Source organism: Styela clava, chromosome 15, assembly GCF_964204865.1.
Source record: "Styela clava chromosome 15, kaStyClav1.hap1.2, whole genome shotgun sequence".
NCBI classification, from domain to species: Eukaryota; Metazoa; Chordata; class Ascidiacea; order Stolidobranchia; family Styelidae; genus Styela; species Styela clava.
In genome coordinates this window covers 1869546-1877535 of record NC_135264.1, presented here as the reverse complement: position 1 = coordinate 1877535, position 7990 = coordinate 1869546, and the positions used below count along the sequence as shown (strand labels likewise).

General features: G+C 36.1%; 1 long non-coding RNA gene across 1 annotated transcript; it reads right to left on the bottom strand.

Annotated features, from left to right (window-relative positions):
- Positions 1-2071: 2071 nt before the first annotated feature.
- On the bottom strand, positions 2072-7669 carry LOC144411770 (uncharacterized). The gene is made up of 4 exons (XR_013468872.1): positions 7582-7669; positions 4208-4333; positions 2606-3055; positions 2072-2181 (listed from the first exon to the last, which is right to left on the bottom strand). It is a non-coding gene; the product is annotated as an uncharacterized LOC144411770 (long non-coding RNA).
- Positions 7670-7990: the final 321 nt, after the last annotated feature.

Genomic DNA, 7990 nt, shown 5'->3' with positions numbered 1-7990 from the left:
CTCGCTAATTATACGACATAATTCATCCAAAATCAATGGGCTTCTGGTACGACATATAATGAATGCACATGCAAAATCTTGAGCAGATTCAATCTCGCTTTCGTGAGATATCGCGTGCATCTAACAGACAAACAGACAAATACCTATCAACATACTTACCGATTAAAATCGATAAGTAATAATCGGGCACTTTACCACGCATATTTGTGTCCATGGATCGTCATGATATTTTCTGAGTAGTATTTCTTTTATTTCGTCAACACAACCGCAGATTAAAATGACACAACTAATAAATTGATATTAAAGCAAGGCGATAAATATTTTTTTTACTTGGTTTACTAATATACTTTAATAATATTTTAAATAAGTATTAAATCAAGTTGTACTCTATGGATATTTATAGCAGATAGTAGGATTTTTCTAATAGCGATAAAAAATTCGCAAGATCGCAAAAAATATGTATCAAAACTAAATACAATAATATCGGTCATAGACCGAAGACTTATCGATCGAAAAATAGGGGATCCCCCAAAACAGCGCTCTTACTCCATAGTGACACCATGTATTCCATCACTAATTAATTAATACCTCGCTAATTATACGACATAATTCGCCCAAAATCAAAAGGCTTTTGGTCCGAGATATGATGAATGTATGCCGTGCATACAGATTCGCTGGACCAACTTCCCCCGATTTGTTTTTGTAACATGGTATAATGTTCACTTAAATCACAATGCATCAAGTTTAAAATTTTTTATTGCCAATACTTGTACGCATATTTCCGATATCAAGTCCAACCAAGAGAAGTTTCAATTCCTATTGGTTCATGTTGTCGACCCACTCCACGCAAAAGCTGGAAGTGCGCTATGAGATTATCTGTCGCAATTACAATCCTAGCTTGATTTGCTTCAATATTGGCCAAAGAAAGCAGAATCTAGCACAGCGATAACTTATTCAGAAAAGCCCAATGGATCTTTTACTACAACTGGCAAAAGCTGAAACTGGCTACCACGCCTGAAACATTTGCATTGGCAACGCTGTTTGTATTCGTAAAGACATTGCGATGATTGTTAGCATTTGATCTCCTTGTCAAGATCCACAGGCCATGGATCATTGAATGCTGCTTGCCCGAACAAGCGCGACACATGGTATGAAATCTACACCAAAAGGCAAACTGTCCAAGTTCGAGACAATTGAAACACAAGCTTGATTGTAGTAGAAATCTTCTTTTTACGTTGCAGAAGAAACTACGTTTTTGTGGATGCTTGTACGTATGACTCAATTAAAATCGGATATTTTGCGGCTATTGAATTCCTGAGTCTTTGCCATCTACGATCTTTTCGAAACAGGTCCAACCGATCGTCACTGGTTGGCCGAACTTATGTTTCAATTTCCTCATCGCAACTACATAATTACTTCCCATCGTACCTAAGCCGTTCACATGTAGCTTTGCTACCCCCGCAAAAGACGCGAATAAGCGAACCATACGTGAACCGTCTTCTTCAAGACAACTGAGTACATTATCAAAAAAAAAAGGCAAATTTACCAGACTAGTTTGGTTCCAAGTGAACAATCCACGCGTCAACTGCTTCTTGGATTGAACGGTTACAGTTAATTTTGTAGAATTCTCGAAAGGATGCAACCATCTTCAATTGATATTGTATGACGTCGTTGCATTACTGTTGAGTAACAAGAAATAGTTGAGTTATTTTATATATTTCAATATCCGCTGTGAGCTGTAGTTATGTTCACATAACATGATAACACAAAAAATTAATGACATACTAATGTTTCAGACCAGCACCTTCGTTGAAACCATTAAACAGCTCCACCGAGAACTCGTGTTAAGAAACACTGCTATAAACTCAGACTTGTCAACTTAGATACTCTGAGCCACTCTCATCAGGCAAGTCAACCATGGAAGCAATATAGCATAGAATATACAAAGCACAGCGATAGCTGTTCCATAAACAGACATTTTAAGCATGTATTCAAATATTCAGTTATTCTAAATAAAATGGAATACTGTTACAAAAGTTACAAAACAATCTAAACAGAAAGCTAAACTTGCATCATCAGTTAACCTTTTGATTTCTTGGCAGGTATAAGTTGATTTTTGATACTCCACAATTTTCAAGTAATGTGGGTAAATGTGCGGACGTTGCCTGTATCGCCTGTTATCTAAATTGAAAGATCAAAAATCAAATACTTTGTAAAATTGATTATGACGTCATAAAACTGAATGAAGGTTAATTAAAAACTAATGAAAGCCTAGACCTGAACAATAAAAAAGTTGATTGTTGTAAACTTGTCTGCGGTTGTCTGACATTGGTCGGACAAAAGGTTACAGAAATACATTTGTGTAAGCGTGCAGCAGGACTCTCGAATTGCTCATTAAAAAAGAACTGGCGTTTTGTTGCTGTACTATTGTCACTTTTAACAATCATGGATTTGCAACATGCAGGAATAAATAATTTATGTCTTTGAAATATTGTGTAAGAACCGATTCGCACAAAACTGATGATAGCTGTTAACTCGAAGTAGGCAGTGGTATATTTATAACCAACTTCGATATATATATATGCAGATGTTATGAAATTATTACCAATTAGAATTCCCAACAGATCGACACATCTCTACCCCAAGAGGGTATACAATGGCTCTTTTCACCTCCTCTTTCTAGTCACCAGATGGAGTGGTGGAAAGAATGGTTTGCGAGATGAGAAGAACTCTTCGACCTCTATTGAATGGCCAGTCTCTCAATTATTACTTTTTATGGTCTCTTCTCACAGCAGTGGAGCGAATTCTCACTCGCACCACTGAGTCATGATCCGAATGCCTTCTCTCCCAACTAATTTTGATAAATGTATTAGAACAGTCTTTGTCACCTGATTTGTTCTTCCGAACAGATGAATACAGAAGATGATACAGACATGTTCAGCGATTACTTGATTTATTTTGGCAGCGCTTGACAGAAGAATATCTTCCCAAATTACAGTGCCGACAGAAGTGACTCCATGTTCAACGCAACTTTCAAGTTGGAGATCTTGTGACTCTGATGATAAATAAGTTGCCAGAATAGTGAAAGTGCTCATATCCAATTATAATTATGTGCGTGACATAATGAAGCTCTGTCTACTTGAAACTCTTTTAGTACATTTACGCACAAACTACACACTATATATATAGCATCCACACCACACACACACAGTTACACATACTTAACATACATTCTCACTATAGAAATATTAGGTGTATAATTTGAATTATCTCTTGAGGGGATGGATGCTGGTTTTTGGTTCTATCCTTTTTTTGATTTTTTTGCATTGACAATTTGGTCATCTTCATAGGTTTCCATTTCTGTTCTGAGCAAACATTTTTTGTTTTTTTTTTCAACATCATTTTCTATGTTACCCATAAAACATTTCATATAATTTACGAGGCTGGTATGTACGAAATGTTTGATTGCCCCTTTTATGGAACTTTAAGCCCCTTCATTTAGGCCCTGTCAAATTAGTCTCGCTTTATATTCGTCCTTCTCTTTACTGTGATGTAATAAGTGACTTATCACCCCACCCCCACGCTTTACGGCCTTCAATAAATTTAGTTGCCACTAGGTAGATGCTCGTTGCACAATGCTGATCAAAGAGTTTGCTGTGCAATTGTATATTTTATTAATGATGGGTTTTCCTATTCCGTGTTTGACTTATGCCATACTTTGCAAAATGAATATAAAGAGAGAATTTTATAATTAGAATATTGTTAGGTTTATTCATATATTATCCGAATAGGTTTTGAGGATTGCTGTAATTTATGCAATGTTAAATTTATCATTGTCTTATTTTGTATCATCGCGTAGAGATAGCATACTCGCGGCTGTTCTTTGAGTCCTTGTCAAAAAAAGTCAATTTATCATTAAAACCAATACTGAAGTACTAAGACTGTTAACGCCGACGTCAACATCAGATGTGTTTAAGGACGATAATAAAGTGCATAGATTGAAGACATTAAATTGGATACCAATGGACAGGACACGACTTTAGTTACCTTGTAACTCGGAGTCGTAGTGGGAAACCTTAGTTTACACTACTTATCCCACATGCACAACCTTTACATTTGCTAAGTTTCTGATGAATGGGCTAGTATAAAAATGAGGTTTGTAGATCATAGTGCCAGTATTTAACAAGTCAAACAAAGCTAAACTTACATATTGTATTATCCACATATTTTGCTGCTGTTATCATTCTCTTAGGCTTATTTTGTGGTTATCTCTTGGTATCCACATGTGTCAAAAAATGGGAATGTGTGGTCGTTCGCGTGTCTCGAATGTTACCTAGGAAAAAAATAACACAATATATATCAGGGATGGCGAACCACTGACCCACGTGTCACAAAGTGACCCACCGCGTTTTATTCGTGACCCGCCAAGGCACGAATAAACTAAAAATAAAATGCTAACATATTAGTAATAAAAATTGATAAAACCGGTCATAAATTAATCTAAAAATAACTAAACTATTATAATGTACCGTCGGGGCCGCGATCGCTTATTCTCAAATTGTTAATTTTCGGACCGGTATGAATATTTTCAAAACCCCTAATCTTAGACGCAAGTCTGCACCGCCATGTACCGTCATTCAGCTATTGGCTCTGATATCGTTTATGACATAACAATGCGATTGATCTGTTTATTTCTCGCAACGTCGAGATAATACGAGAACCACTTTGATTTTTATTAGTTTATCGCCTACAATGCCGTTGAGAAAAAAAAATTTCAGACTTGAAATAAAAACCTAGAAATCTGAAATAACAACGGGGCAGTGTAGAAGTGCCTTAATGTGGTTGAAAACTGATCAAAAAATAAAACACTATCAGAGTGGAATTCCCTCCAAACGCTTTGGAACAGTGAAATAGTTTGCCGCATCGTCATAAACGTTTTTGGCAATTCATATCCGTGTTTTCGTACTCTTATTTCATAAAATCGAATGCCATAAAAAGTCCCTGATAGAACTACTGCATAAGTAAAGCCCAAAACTACACCAACACCAACAGAAACTCAGAAGATTTGTTTCAGAGTTTTTTTTTTATAGATACAAACATTGATTAAATATCTGTGACCCACTCTCTTCTTTTACGCGATAAAAATATTATTTTCGACCCATTCATCGAAAAAGGTTCGCCATCCCTGATTATATATGCTTTGTTTTTCTCGTGATTGCATCGCATACGGCACCGATGTCCTAGCAATTGAATGCGGAGAAATAAGATTAGAAAAGCCGATACTCGCATTCACTGAATGCCTGTACAATTAGAATTTTTTACATTATAAAAAATAAGGAACGGGTAGATATGATTGACAATTTTCTAAATACATGGTATGTGGCCCAAAGTAATAACATTTGATCCCAAACCAACGCTGTGATTTATATATATGAAGAAGTTATCACTTGTCTTAGTGAATGGGATGGAGCGAGATTCGAATTTAAATTTACATGCGTGTCGAATCCACAGATTTTCTGGAATTGTATTGAAAATCGATTTCTCTACATCTTTCACCGAGGCATTATTCATTTACGTTCCTACTAATTGCAGCATCCGTAATATAAGATCTACCCTAGGGTGGTCCAAGGTTGCGAGGTTGGTGGGACGCAAAAACTTTTGACGATGTCTCGCGGGCCACAGTAGAAGAAAACCCAAAAGTGATAAAACATCGCGAGTTTACCCATTTGCTTCTTGAGAAGTATCGTCGAATTTTTGGCATCTTTCCCCATGTTTGATTTTTTAATGTCGCTTAAAATTATATTCGTCCGTGGTAGATATTACTCGGAAACACACCAAACACTGTCATTGAACGTTGTTGTGGAGAAGGGAATACGTTTCTACTTTCTTGGTAACTTTTTCTACACTTATTGTATGATGAATTCATTTATTTGACTAATTTCATTACTTTTAGCGTGACAAGGTCTGGTGGTAACGTCAACGAAAAACAGAACAACCACTAAGTCTGGTCTGCGTTTCGTCATTGCTGTCACATGGCCAACGCTTGAAAATAGAGAAGTGTTTTTACTAAAATAAATGCTCAAAACGTCTCTCAAATTGAGAAGTTACTCAAGGCGAGATTAATGTACGAAGTTTAGATGAAAGCGCGATTCATCTCATCGGCTTGGTCATGTCTGCACAAGACAATTCCTTGTCCTTATATCGATCATTTCCATCCTGGCATAGTCTTGACGTTTATAGATACAACATTGAAATTCCGCGATTTTACCAAACATCAATCTCGACATCGGGATGAGGAAAAAGGCCAATTCCAGTTAGAATAGTTTATAAAAAAACTCAAAAATATTCTGCCAATAAATACACATATCTACCAATGGTTTAGTACACGCTAAAATTGTTCTGCGGGGCGAAAGGAATGTGTGCTCGGGCCGCGGTGTGAACCACCCTGATCTACCCTATAAAGCTCGGTAAAAGCAATGCCTGATCATAATCAGTTAACCGCTATCTTGAAATTCATACTAACATACATACCTAAATCATCAAAGGTTATTACTGTTCCACCCGAAAGTTGGCCAGGGCAAATTTGACGTTTTTACGTACACTACGAAGACGCGTCTGACGCATTACACAATCGTATGTTGTGAGTTTGTTGATTAATTATGATAATTGGTAAATTAGAAGCGCAATGGTTGGATGTCTTGTCTCAGTCTAGCGCAGTATTCAGTGTGAATCAGTGTTTACAGGTTCTGTATTGTTGGTAGTACTCGCTATGTATCTGTTGGAAATGACAATTTGTGAGTTTACAAATTCTTGTAAGAATTGATGTTCTCAAGTCTAATACAAATATAATGTAGGGCAGTATTACAGTCAACTTAGCGCAGTAACTACTGCTTTAATATTTTATTCATAAAACTTGGATTTTATTTACTCCAAGGCATATTTCGTTTGATTGTGTTACTTGTAGAGTCAAAACATTAGGTATGTATATATATACTGTTGAATTTTGTATGTTTTTAATCTATATCGTTCTGATTGATTTCAAATGCTGAAAGTTGTGATATTATAAAACAGAAAAAATTGGGTTGTCTTGCCGTATAAAATATTTAGTTTATGTTCATTGTTTTCGGCAGATGCCATGTTCCTGATTTCATTCCCAGTTCCATCGTGTTGACTGTTTTGAACAAACTACACAGATTTTTAGTTGAATTTCATTGGGACATAGCACTTTACGGCACAGATAATATGCTGGAACCCCTTGCTCTCTAATATCAAACACTAGTAACTGGTTCAGAAACAAATCGTTTTGTTCGTGACAAGACTTGTTTATTGGGGGTGCGTTGTCGAAGATCTTCAACCACTAATATTTAGCTACCAATGTAAACTTTTTCTTTTCTTTTGAAAAGCCGAGAACATTTGAAAAATATATTGCATTTTAAGAATATCCTAACGTCAAAGCCAGGAGAATGAGCATGTGTTCAAGTATTCAAAATGAAATGAAAAATACGTATTGCTTCAATTATCACCCTTCCGAAATTTACAAAACCATCTACACAGAAAGCTAAACTCACATCTCCCACTAACCTTTTGATTTCTGGTTTTCTTCTCTCTAAAGGTATTTGAGTTTTAAGTCAATTTCTTATGCTCTTTCAGAAATGTTTGTAAATGAGCGTTCTTGGCCTGAATCGCTTGTTTTCTGAATAAAGGTCCACAATTCATATGTTTTGTTATATTCATTATGACATCATACAAAACCTATGTCTTAGCAGTTAAAGGTGGATAAAGACGCCAAATGGGAGCTGCGGAACTGCGCGTTCTGTTTGACAAATTCGAAAACTACTGTGCGATTATTGTCGACGAGACGCCAGGGAAATTATAGAAATTAATTGGAAATCCCTGTCTCCAAATTAACTTTATTTTTATTATTATATTTCGCGTCGGCTTTGATCTTCCGTATCGTCACTTTAAAATGAAAAAGTAAACAATATCTTTG